The following is a 14,057-nucleotide window of genomic DNA, read 5'->3' as shown; positions in this document are numbered from 1 at the left end:
AGAAAAAAGCGGTGTAGTAGAACGCTGTCTAGAAATTACCACATTTTCAACCATTGTTTTCTTAAATCCAAAGAGATAACAATACACTTTGAAAGTTCATATAATGTTCAGGAATCATATGAGACTATTGCTGATTTTCATTGAAGGATCAACACCGAGGGCGTAGCTGCCACCAGGGACATGGGAGATCAAAAAAATGTCCCCTAACATTTTTCCTGACTATACTTCCTGATTTAAAAGAGCATCCATACCGAAAGCATGAAAAACTGCTCAACTGCTGTACACAAACTTGTCATGTGGCAGTTTTTCCATGACAACCATGTCACTCAATGTCAAGCCTCCCAGTAACCCATCACCATCATCAAGAACCTCTTGTGACCCTCTATTCATTCTTATTGTCACATCAAGCACTGCAAGCTGTCATGTGAGTCTCTAAATGGTTTTTTACCATAGGCCTGGCCCACCTACCCATGAGCACCCTGACAATGGCCATTTAAACTGAGGGAGCCATAATTAAGATGAAAGATTATTACAGGTTAAATATTATCAGTGCTACATTCTCTCTATGCGCAGGTCGATATGCGCATTGACAATTTTTTTTTTTTTGCACTAATTAGTTGGCAGAAGGTGAAGAAGAAAAAACTGAATACATGGAGGAGACAGAAACGTGATGACAGATTGTGCAAGGAGGTTACATAGTACCCGCATTTGTACAACTCAAGCCTAAAAGATTGTAAGTGTATATGGGTTATAATTATGCGCTCAAGTCCTCCTGGCAAGTTCGTATTTACGATTTGGGAATTCATGTTTGCAACGTCAGGTGCATTCAAGTCACTTTTGTCAGAGCAAGATGGCGGTGTACCTCCTTTTAAAGCTGCAGTCCGTAAGTTTTGCCTCTTTGTCGCCATCTCTGATTGAAATCTGCAATTGCAGTTAGTTGCGGAATTATTATTTTACATGGGTTGTGTTTTGTGTGTTGTGAATGTAATGTTTTAAGGAGCATGTGTAGGCTTTCAGTCACCACACCGGTGTGGATACTGTACTTCAGAATTATAGATACTACGTCTTGGAAGTACTACTAAAATAACCGGAAAACGTCATCTCAACAATTAAGTAACATGCCTGCCACTTTTGTTCTGACCAACTGAAAAAAAGTTCCACAATAAATCTAATGGTGAATAAATCTAGCGATCGCAAAGTTAGCTCATCACGTCAAACTGTGCAAATTATTATTATCGTTATACTTTATTCTCAAATAGTTAATATTAACAACATCAACATTGTGTGGCTATATGTATTTAGTGTGTATTAGCGTTATCTAATTAGCATTATCTACCCAATAAAACATTAAAATGTCTTACCTGTCCAGCAGAAAAAAGCAATCTATGCATCCGTTTTAAACCCGTTCAAGACACAGAGTTCACGCCACCTTTCAAAAGCCCTGCCGATATATTTTTTAATTCTTGTTCTTGCACGGGCCTGGTTGCATTCCCTTTTTTTTCTGTTAGCCACTCCGCAGTTTGAAGTCTTTTTTACTACTGGTGATTCATCAGTTGTCAATGATGATGGTTGTCTTTATCGTTCTTGATTACAATCCACTATCAAAATGACAAGCTTAATTATTACAGCTTCTGTAAGAGTCTTCAAATGATCCGCCACCTGCAGCATCCGGGACTCCTCCTTTATGTACAAAAACGTGACGTAATGACACAAAGGCGAAATTGTATTTCCTGCGGAAACCTACCAGTACCACTCAAATTAAAAAACATTATTACAAGCTTACCACTGTGAATCGTGCTAAGGTAAGGAGATAGTTTTGAACATTGGCTGGTTATGTACTTGCTCAATAATTTATTTTGGATCATTTTTAAACAAAACAAAAAAAAAGTTACAGAGTGCAGCTTTAATTAACTACACAAAAAAACAGAAAGGTTTTTAAACTCGGCTTCTAGAAAATAAAGAACAAAGAATGTGCTTCAGGTGTGTTTTGCTTTTTTATGTTTTTAATTAATTTATGAAGCCACTAACTTCACCATTATATATTGTTATATTACAGTGCTCTTATATTTTGTGCTGGAAATTAGCTTATTTTGTTGTAAATAAATAAAAAACAAAAAGCCCAGTGATGTCGCAGTTAAATGTTTTCACAAACATGCTGCTGAAGTCCAACACTGAGATGCAATAGCTAAAGATGTTGATTGTTAATTATGCTAAAATCTTCACACAGAAACAGCTATCTGTGTAGAAACATAGGATACATTTTCAAACTTCTTTGTTAGAGCTGTGTACTGTTGATGAGTCTTTAGATTTGCATTGTTTTGTGACATATGGCTGTGTTGATGTGTTTATACATCTTCAGCCTTGATTGTTTTTTATAATTTCTATATTGCAAAAAGTATTTGAGTTGTTACAAATACAACTAATCAAGCTCAGAAAATGGCTAGTTTTGATATTGCGGGATTTGTGATGTCACACTGGCAAATACATTTGCATATGACTGCTTCCTGAGCAAGACATCGACGAATAGTTATATATCATCACACCATAGGCCCCGCCCACTGGCATTCAGTTGCTTAATGGCTGACATTTGCCTACACTGGATGTGTGCATTGCGTCAAAAGCAAATAGAAAAAGGTGTTGCCTTTGTAGGTATGTGTGTGTGTCTGATGAAGGTCTTTGACTGAAATGTTGCCACTTTTAACCTTTTCTAAATGGAACAACAGTGTGCAGATCTTTTTTTGTATTATTTGATGTATTTTTTGATCTTGCACCTAGCCAAGACTCTTTGGATGTGTGTACCTTGACCTTTTTTTTTTTATGTCAAAAGCAAATAGAACCCATTATAATCACTGACGCCGTCTATACTGGATACAACATACAAATGCGAGTTCAGTTTCAGACTTAATCCACACACTTGAGTCTGTTGACAGCAGGACAAATGGAGGAGTGAAAGAACGTTCGCTTTGACGCATCCAGTTTAAAGGGTTAGTTCACCCAAAAATGAAAATTCTGTCATTAATTACTCACCCTCATGTCGTTCCACAACCGTAAGACCTTCATTCATCTTCAGAACACAAATTAAGATATTTTTGATAAAATCCAATGGCTTAGTGAGGCCTGCATTGACAGCAAGATAATTAACACTTTTAAATGCCCAGAAAGGTATTTAAAACAGTTCATGTGACTGCAGTGGTTCAACCTTATCAAACTGCGTGTATCAAACTGCCAAAGTCACGTAAACCATTAAAATTTTGAAACACTTATAAGCCTCGTTTACTGAAATCACATGACTTTGGCAGTTTGATACACGCTCCGAACCAATGATTCGAAACAAAAGATTTATAAAGTTTCGAAGCTTCATGAAACAGTTTTGAAAATCGCCCTTCACTAGATATTGTTGAATAAAGTTATTTTGTTTTTGTTATCATGCGCACAAAATGTATTCTCTTCATAACATTAAAGTTGAACCACTGTAGTCACATGAACTGTGAACTACAATAATTCTGATGCCTTTTAAAATTCTGAGCCTTTTAATTTCCAATTCAATTTCTAAACTTGAATTTCAATCAATTTAGCAAACAGGATGCAGAATTGCAATTTCAATTTGAATATAAGAAAGTAGTAAATTAATGAATTTAAATTTAAAGAAAGTTTTTAAAAAGTTATTAAACTAAACTTCTGTGGGCCAGGGTGGAGGATTTATTTTTTAAAATATTTTACCTGGGATGAATTTCTTTGAAATTCAATGCAGTAAATTCCTCTTCCTGTCATTCCAATGCAAATTCCAATTCGACTTCCTGTGAGGTGTGGCCAGTTCAATTCAATTTCACACTTATGAACTGAAAGAGAGCCAATCCTTCAATTCTGTATTGTGCGCAACCCTGGTTGTGTGATAATCAATAACTTTGTTCCTAGAATCCGTCCATTATCGCTGCACCTTGCCGAACCCATTACAGAGACCTAATGCATCTTGAGGGACTCGAGCCCTCCTACAGATGGCAAGCACTTTGATGCATGATTCCTTGCTTCCACTGTACCAGGATTATTATGCTGCTGCTCAATCAACCCCCTGCTTTCCTCGACTTTTGGAGGCATTTGGGAAAATAAATCTATATCAACTCTGTGTCGTACAGTAATGAGTATGTGCATGTCTGTATATTTATGCATGTGTGTAAAGGGGTTAGACGGTGACTATACATCTTTGAACAGCCGTCTGAGGAGACCTTAAAAGCTCACTGAAATGGAAATGTGGTTAAATATAGATTGATTAGTTTGTTTGTTGTGGCAGATTGATGTATTCGGAATACATTTTGCATATTTATCTCATTTATCTGAACTAAACAATACAGCGTGCCACCATGTTTCACCATAAAATATCAGGAAATATCAGGAAGGTGCTTACCACATGGAGAAGAGATCTTCCCCTTGGCCATGTTTTTGTTCTACTAAAGAGCCTTCTCGTTAGGGTTTGTCTTTTAAATCTGCAAGAAAGCACAAAATAAATGAATTAAATAAGATCGGAGATGAAACGGAGGGAGAAAAAACAAGGTGTAATTAGGATGCAGACAACACAAACATACAATCAATAGTTTGGAGAAGCTCGGAACACAAGCAAACGGAACACCCTTATGGATGTGAAAACCAACACAGTATGTTATTACTGTGAGTGCTGTCTGCAAGCTCTGTGTTTCACGGCTTTACCCGTAATCTCTAGGGCTCGAGTTTCATATGCGCTTCTAGCAAAGTCTGGGCCAAGCCACAATGAAACTTTTGCACAATCAATATCATGTAATATGTACAAAGCCCCACATGAAAAAAAAAAAAGAGGCTTTACCTTTTCTCGCTTCCTCTATCCTCTTATGCACTACACAGGATGCTGTTCTGTGACACAGGACATTGTTCTTGTTATTTAAAACCCCAGTATCTCGCAGCAAGGATTCGGAATATCTACATCCCAGTCCATCCGCGCTTCGCCTCTCTGCCTTGTGGAAATCATTTTATTCTGACAATATTTCTCTCTTACTTTTACTGTCTGAAAAGACACTAATGAGTCTCTCCATACAGGCCTGATGGTAGACAGAGGCAAGGTGATTATGCAAACACAAGGTCTTGAATTGCTAATGAAAGCTGGGGAATATGTAGAAGACAACCATGTAGTAGAAGAAAAGAAAAAAAAAAGGAGTAGAAAGTTTGTTTCTGGACTCTTTTGTAAAATCAGTCCTGACACTCAGTGCTATTAGTAACCCATTAAGCAGTTCAAGGACAATTGCTGTCCTCCTGTTTGATCATTTATCCTCCGGATCTCGTTGTTATGCCCGGTGCCTAAGATCAAGATGACTTCAGAATATCAATGGCCTTGCTAAGAAAGTTTGCAACCTAGGTAAAATGATACTTGTATTTACACAAAATATTGTTTCACAAGGCCATGTTGTTTATCTTCCACATAAAGTATTGGAGCAATAATTTTGTTTTGTTCAAATATAATGAAGCAAGTTTTGGTGCCATACGAAAGTATAACATTTCAAAAGCATAAGCTGAAAAGCCCCTTGATATTGATTCATGCCTGTGGGTGTTACAGAAAAGTAGGACAGCTCAACCTGTGCAAGGTGAAACGACAATGCGTGCCTTCCCTCTTTTATTCCTCTAGACATACTGGCTGTATATATTCAGTGAAAGGACCTCAGGAGAGGGACAGCAAATGAAATCCATTTCAACCTCTTCCTTAATCATCAGCGGTAGTTTCTCCAAAGCCACCGCCATGGATAACACATTGGGACAATCAGCCTGGCATTGTTCTCTCAGACACTGTGGCATAAAATGGCTTCCTCTTTAAAGAAGAGAATGACGTGCTTTTCATGTAAGATGCCTGGTCAGAACGTCCAACTTTCGCTATTATTCATTACTTTTCAGAAAGGTAGTCTCAGACATCTGGTTTATAGCTCTTTTCTCAAACCGCTTATCTTTTGATAACTAATAACTTAAACCTTTATTCTTGATAGTTCCTGTTTTTCTTTTCTGAAATGCTTTCAGCTTGTCAAAATGGTATTGAAAAGCATTCAAAAAAGCACTTGCATAGATTCTTTGAAGACTTATGTTTCACTTTTTTTATTTTCTATTGTGATAAACATAAAGAAAGACACACACAAAAAAAGAAGTGTAAATTAGTCTTAAGTAAAACATTTCTTACATATCCCCCCTGTAATGTTGAAGGGGTAGTTCACAGAGCAATGAAAATTCTGTCATCACCCTCAGAACATATTTTTGCCCCTGCATTCAACAAAATGTCAACAAACAGTTTCATTGTATGGACAAAAAAGGAGACATTTTCAAAATATCCTCTTTTGTGTTCCACTGAGGAAAGAAAGACTAAGGGCCCTATTTTAACGACCTAAGCGCATGGTCTAAAGCACACGCCGCAAGTGCACTCAGGGCGTGTCCGAATCCACTTTTACTAGTTTAACGATGGGAAAAATGGTCGGTGCACCCGGTGCATGGTCTAAAAGGGTTGTCCTTATTCTCGTAATGAGTAATGGGTGTGTTTTGGGCGTAATGTGCAATAAACAAATCGCAGTCTCATCTCTTATTCCCTTTAAAAGCCAGCTGCACTCGCACCATGGCAGATTCGCTATTTACATGGCGGAAATAAACGGATCTGCTTGTGCGCAAGGTTAAAGCACGTGAGCAGACCATCTAGCCTACGGGATTCCACCAAAGAATTTTTATCTTTATGCATACAATAATAATTTTTTACATTGTAATTCTTTTATTTTTAATATTTGGCATGTTTGTGTGCTGCTGCGCATCCCTGTGTGTGTAACAAGCAGAGTGTACATGCGTTGTGCACTCGCCAATAAGCGCATATTACTAACGCACTCTTTAAATAACAAAAAAAATAATAATATTGTGGCATTGACTTTAGACCAGGTTTTTGTTGGTCAATGGCGTGGTCTATTTCAGTTGCCTCAAAATAGCAATGTACAAACAACGTACCTGAACACACATCATTTTCAGACCAGCATGCCCATGGGCGCACAAATGGGCGCAAATGCATTTGCTATTTAAACAACGTGGCGTAGGACATGAAAATGATAACTGCGTCAGGCTGAAACTTATGGAGTTAATATTGTGCCATAATTAAACAAACAAATCCAGCATTTTGCAAACAAACACGATCTGCTTTGCAAAGGAAAACTCGACTCGCAAACAAACAGAAAGTGATGTGCAAACACAAAGGTCAGTTTGAGCGAAAACGCAGAGGAGTAACAAATATATGTATTGCTTCACAAATATAAATAAATGAGTCTACATCATATTTCACAAATAAATACAAATCATCCTACAAATGGCATGTAACCTTTGAACAAATACCAATTCTAGTGCATACAAACGCACACCTGTCTGTTACGATTGTAAGACACTTGCCTTTTTTTATGAGATCTCTTGGGTTGATTTTCTCATAAATGTGTGCAGGCAGATTTTCTCACAAATGCAGTTGAGCAACTTCCTCTTCCAAAACAGCAGATGGCGCTTTGCCTATGGGTCAATTTACGCTAGTCTCCCAAGAGAAGCCCCGAAACATGCGGTACTACATGTAAATAAAAGCTAGTAAATAATAGAATTGTCATTTTTGGATGAACCATCACTTTAATGTACATCATATGCATTATCGTTCAAAAGTTTGGGGTAATTTTTTTAAAGAAATTAATACTATTATTCATTAATAGATTAAACTGATCAAAAGTGACAGAAAAGACATATATAATGTTGCAAAAGTTTTCTATTTCAAATAAATGCTGTTATTTTCAACTTTTTAATCATCAAAGAATCCTAAAATAAAATGCGTCACAATTTCCACAAAAATATTAAGCAGCACAATGGTTTTCAATATTGATAATAATAGATGTTTCTTGAGCACCAAATCAGCATATATTATCATTTCTAAAGGATCATGAAGACTGGAGGAATGGCTGCTGAAAATTTAGCTTTGCCATCACAGGAATAATTTTAAGCTATAATAATATTTCACAATATTACTGTATTACTGGATTTTTAATCAAATAAATACAGCCTTGGAGAGTATTAGAGACTTCATAAAAAAAAAGAAAAAAAAGAAAAAGAAAAGAAAGAAACATTAAAAAATCTTACCAACCTCAAAATTTTCATCAATGTAACAGAGAAAAGGACAAAGGCCTGTATGCTGGTATTTATTAAACACTGGTATGTCCTCTCATTGACCAGCGGCAACAGTGATATCTATCTCATTCAATTATTCTGCCCACATGGACATCTTGCTAAATCCTTTTCAATCTCATGTGCTTGATTAGTCTTCAGTTCATGCTTGATTTGCCCTTTGCTGTGCATCAACCTGGGGGCTGTTGTAATGGATAACAACACACCAATTAATCCCATCATTTTGACAATTAAATAGATTGAGTTCCATGATACCAACGGGGATTCCAGTGGGTGCCGGAGGATGGCAGTGGATGGGAGCAGTGGATTGATGCTCCCAAGAGCCTCCAGGAGACTAACACAGATAAACGCATCTGCTGCATCTCCAAACAAAGAGTTAAGAGCTAGAAAGAGTGAAACATAACATCAGTTTAATACTACATAAACTGCGCTCTAATATAATGTGACATTTTAAGAAGGGAGCTTCTCCCCTCCTGAGTTAAACTTGACTCCATTAATGTGGCTTATTAGCATGGGTCAAGTTTGATCCTTGTGGGGATAGTGTGTGTCAGTAGACTGTTTTGAAGTAGCGCAGAGGGGATATATCACAGCTTGAGTGAAGACTTAGTGTCATGGTGCTCCTGAGGGGGTCTGGATTATAGAGGAGTTCAGCTAACTTGCCCTAGCCCTTTAGCGTGACTGGGAAAAGTTCCTTGCTTTCTGTATCTACCTTTATCTCTCCATTCATAATTTCTCCATATTATATTATATATAATTTTGTTTGAAAGAGTTTGCACAGTGCCATCCAAAGAGGACACCAAGATTGAAGAAATTATGAATATATATGTGCATATATATATGCAATTTAATTCATACAAACACAGGTACTTGTTAAAAACAAGGATACTTGTCATTGAAATAATTATCAAACATAACCAAACAAATTAATTACATGATTAAAAAAATCCATGCTGTTTTGACCTCATTTCTAAGTAGTTCAAAATAAAAGCAACCTATTTTGCTTTTTTTCTGTATCAATGATCTTTCTGTGTGTTCTACTTTAGTTCAGGTTTCCCATTCATTGGCGTGCTCTCTCTCTCTCTGTTTTTTCAATGTCTTTTTCTCTTCCTGTGTCTCTCCTTTGTCTCTGCTCTTTTGCCATGTTCATGTTGGCTAAATGAGAAGTGGCAATGCACACAGACACATGTACAGCGTCTGTTCTCATTATCTTCGAGAGAACTGCCTCCTCCCTCGGCCCCAGTGGCACTGCAGTGCAATCCAAGGAAAAATGAACTGAATGCACTAAGAGAACTCATCAAATTAGAACAATCAGAAATAAACAACAAATGCAGAAGCAATATTTTAGAAAAGCAGAGACAGATTCAGTGAGAAATAGAAACAGTTTTTACATCAATCTCCCATAATTTACTAATGAATATATAGGGCCATATTTTAACGATCTAAGCGCATGGTATGAAGCGCATGGCGCAAGTGCACTTAGAGCTGTCCAAATCCACTTTTGCTAGTGTAACGACAGAAAAAATGATTGGCGCGCCAGGTGCATGGCCCAAAAGGGTTGTACCTAGTCTCTTAATGAGTCACGGGTGTGTTTTGGACGTAACGTGCAATAAACCAATCAGAGTGTCATCTCCCATTCTCTTGCTTGCACCATGGCGGATACACTATTTACATGGCGGAATTTGCAAGCGGAAAAGACTGAATGCTCCTCCAAAGAGGAATCCTTTTATTTTTAATATCTAAAAATGTTTGTGTGCCCCTGTGCGTGTAACAAGCAGTGTACATGTGTTGTGCACCCGCCTATAGGCGCATATTACTAATGTGCCCTTTAAATAACAAAAAAAAACAAACAAACAAAAAAAAACAATACTGCACCATTGACTTTAGATCAGGTTTTTGTTGGTCAGTGGCGCAGTCGTTTTCAGTTGCCTCAAAATAGCAACACGCTAACAATGCACCTGAACACACCTCATTTTCAGACCAGCATGCCCATGGGCGAACAGATGGGCATGAGTATATTTGCTATTTAAACAATGTGGCGCTGGACGTGAAAATTATAACTGTGTCTGGCTGAAACTAGCAAAAAACACTTGCGTCTCGCCTGCTGTCGCATTGCGCCGGGTGTATGATAGGGCCCCTAGTATTAAAATTAATTAATACTTTTATTCAGCAAGGATGCATTAAATTGATCAAAAGGCACACAAGTGAAAAGTAAAATAGATATTTATATTTCAAATAAATGACACTGAAGACTGTAATAATCGCTGCTAAAAATTCAACTCACCAAAAAAAAAAAATATATATATATATATATATATATATATATATATATATTGCCAAAAGTATTGGGACACCCCTCCAAATCACTGAATGTTCGAATCACGTCCATGGCCACAGGTGTATAAAATTAAGCACCTAGGAATGCAGACTGCTTCTACAAACATTTGTGAAAGAATGGGTCGCTCTCAGGAGCTCAGTGAATTCAAGCGTGGTACCGTGATAGGTCACCACCTGTGCAAAAAGTCAATTCGTGAAATTTCCTCACTACTAAATATTCCACGGTGAACTGTTAGTGGTATCATAACAAAGTGGAAGCAATTGGGAACAACAGCTACTCAGCCACGAAGTGGTAGGCCATGTAAAATCACAGAGCTGGGTCAGCGCATGCTGAGGCGCACAGTGCGCAGAAGTTGCCAACTTTCTGCAGAGTCAATATCTACAGACCTCCAAACTTCATGTGGCCTTCAGATTAGCTCAAGAACAGTGCGTAGAGAGCTTCATGGAATGGGTTTCCATGGCCGAGCAGCTGCATCCAAGCCTTACATCACCAAGTGCAATGCAAAGCACGCCGCCACTGCACTCTAGAGCAGTGGAGACGTGTTCTCTGGAGTGACGAATCACACTTCTCTGTCTGGCAATCCGATGGACGAATCTGGGTTTGGTGGTTGCCAGGAGAACAGTACTTGCCTGACTGCATTGTGCCAAGTGTAATGTTTGGTGGAGGGGGGATTATGGTGTGGGGTTGTTTTTCAGGGGTTGGGCTTGGCCCCTTAGTTCCAGTGAAAGGAACTCTTAGTGCTTCAGCATACCAAGACATTTTGGACAATTTCATGCTCCCAACTTTGTGGGAACAGTTTGGGGATGGCCCCTTCCTGTTCTAACATGACTGCGCACCAGTGCACAAAGCAAGGTCCATAAAGACATGGATGAGTGAGTTTGGTGTGGAGGAACTTGACTAGCCTGCACAGAGTCCTGACCTCAACCCGACAGAACAAACCTTTGGGATGAATTAGAGCGGAGACTGCGAGCCAAGCCTTCTCGTCCAACATCACTGCCTGACCTCACAAATGTGCTTCTATAAAATCAAATGGTCAAAATTCCCATAAACGCACTCCTAAACCTTGTGGAAAGCCTTCCTAGAAGAGTTGAAGCTGTTATAGCTGCAAAGGGTGGGCCAAGTCCATATTAAACCCTACGGATTAAGAATGGAATAAAGTTTACGTGCACGTAAAGGCAGGCGTCCCAAAACTTTTGGCAGTATAGTGTATAATATATATATATATATATATATATATATATCATCCATGCCATTCTTTCAGGTGTCAAGACTGTTCCCCATCGTAACACATGTTAGAGCTAGAGAGATCATTACATGAACATAATGAGCTTGTTAAGGAAGAGCTTAACCCATGGGCAGAGAAACAGAACATTAATCTCTTTGCTTTGGGCTAATTAGGGTAAAATCCCCATACAGAGGCATATCAGTATTGTGACCCCTGTCTCCATCCTCTCATTTAACATTCATAAATGAGCATTAAGACAATTCACAAATTGTCTGCACAGGCTTACTGCTCTATTTGCAGACCTGAGGAATGAGCTGAAACAACTATAATGTTAAAACACATGCAACACTACTTGGTGGCTGCGCTGTTTCAATAGATTCAATAAGATCGCATAATGGAAGTAAATCAATCGCCTCCATGTTTATGTCCAATAATGACAGTCTGATTTGTTCATGTAAAACAGCAGTGGGAAGCAATTGAACAAAAAATGTTGAAAAATTATACTTGCCCTAATTGAGATTGATCTTGAGAACATTTATTGATGTTATTATTGCAAAACTCTAAGATATGTAGTGCATGCTGGTCTGTCGTTAAAAACCTCTCTTATATTGATTTTGTGGTTATTGATCAAGTTATCCTAAATTGGCTTTTAAGGTCTTTTGTCCCCCCCAAATCGATACTAGAGTTCTGTTAACAGTAGTTTGTTATATTCAACATTGATTTTAAAAACATTAATGCTGAAAATCCTTTTCTTGCACTGACATAGTTTTCTGATCAATGCAGCCTTCTCCATGTTTAAAATGTAGAATTGTGTAAAGATTACTCAGTTTAGTATAACTGGCCTTTCAACACTCCCCCCCCCAAAAAAAAAAAAAAAAAATGTATATATATATAAAAGACTATACTGTGGCAGAAAATATCCAAATTTTGTCAGTACAATTAAGTCAAACCCTCCACGGATCATTTGCTTAAAACTGAAAATAAAATAAAACAAAACAAAACAAAACAAAAAATCCTGAGACGCTGGGATAGATTTTAGCATCCCTGTGACCCTACCTAGGACAAGCAGTATAGAGAATGGGTGCAAAACAAAACCAAACTAAAAATCACTCTACTCTACTGATCTACTCCGTGGCATCATTTGATTCTTAGTCAGCCTCATTTGAATGTGTGTCATATTCCGACTGGGATCACTTCACCTCTACAGAATGGCAGCTTGGCAAGTATTGCTTTCCTCTTCCCCTTTCTCTCTTCCTCACTTGTGAGACCAAGGCAGCCGTGAAATATGGTCACCAGCAAATTGAGATTCATCAGGCAGCCTGTCTTGCTCACTTGAATCTATATTCAATTCTGGAGCATCTGTTATGGCTGAGGCAGTTCAGGACACGCTGGTATTGTGAGGGTGAAATTGTGCTTGGATAAATAAACTTACAGGCATAATAAAATCCAATGAAAATATATCACAGCCTCAATAACAGTGAGAATCTTGAAATCAGTTTCTTGAAGAGAAAAGAAAAGAAAAAACTTACTGCAAGCCAGTGGCAAACAAAAAACAGGCACATCTTAGTTTGTTCATAAATATGAGAATACAAAAGAAGTATTTTAGTCGAGTTGCAACTCATGTACTATATTCTAAGAGTCATGACAGCTATATTCAACATTAATGATAGTGTTTCTTTTAAAATCAGAGAACATAAAGAACGTTTCTCTTTAATGGCTTTTAGGGTGTTGTCCTAGTTTATGCAAAAAACGCATAGAAGAAGTGTAACTGCCCATCCTCTAGAGAGCTCATCAAAGATTGAGATGCACCTCTACCGTAGGGGAGACAAACTAAATGAGCACACATACTGCTTAGGTAAGCACAAAAAGGCCCGGCCGAAAATCACGGCCGGTAGCAATGCCATTGCTAAGAGAATAGCCTCAACTTTCTGAATCCTAGAGGCGTATTCAGCACAATGCAGGCTATTAAACAAAGTCCCTCTCTGTGAAACTGGATTCCCTGTCCAGCTTTAGATACCCACAACTTTGCATGCAACTTTGCATGTATATTTATGTTACTGTTGCTGCCCTTTTGGCCAGGTCACTCTTTTAAATGAGATTTTAAATCTCAGCAAGTTTTAACCTGGTATAATGAAATGAATGTGAGACGAAACCATAATTTTATGGTTGCAACAGTGCTTTTTTCTCACGTAAGCTGAGTTTCACTAATTATAAGCATGCTATGATGTGAAAAGTGAGACAGGTTGTGTCACAAAACAAAGCAAAAGACAAACAAAGCAAGATGCCTAGCCTAGAAAAGAATTACAG

At 38.0% G+C, this 14,057-nt stretch overlaps 1 protein-coding gene across 6 annotated transcripts in view; it reads right to left on the bottom strand.

Annotated features, from left to right (window-relative positions):
• The window catches only part of lingo2 (leucine rich repeat and Ig domain containing 2), a 270,217-nt gene that overhangs the window by 101,269 nt on the left and 154,891 nt on the right, over positions 1–14,057 (bottom strand). For all 6 annotated transcript variants that reach the window (XM_051860034.1, XM_051860036.1, XM_051860039.1 and 3 more), the window contains one exon: positions 4,403–4,481. The gene's annotated coding sequence lies outside the window, so the exon portion shown is untranslated. The remainder of the gene's footprint in view (positions 1–4,402; positions 4,482–14,057) is intronic.

This window comes from Ctenopharyngodon idella, chromosome 14, assembly GCF_019924925.1.
Source record: "Ctenopharyngodon idella isolate HZGC_01 chromosome 14, HZGC01, whole genome shotgun sequence".
In the NCBI taxonomy this organism is placed as follows: Eukaryota; Metazoa; Chordata; class Actinopteri; order Cypriniformes; family Xenocyprididae; genus Ctenopharyngodon; species Ctenopharyngodon idella.
This window is presented reverse-complemented; position numbering and strand designations above follow the sequence as displayed.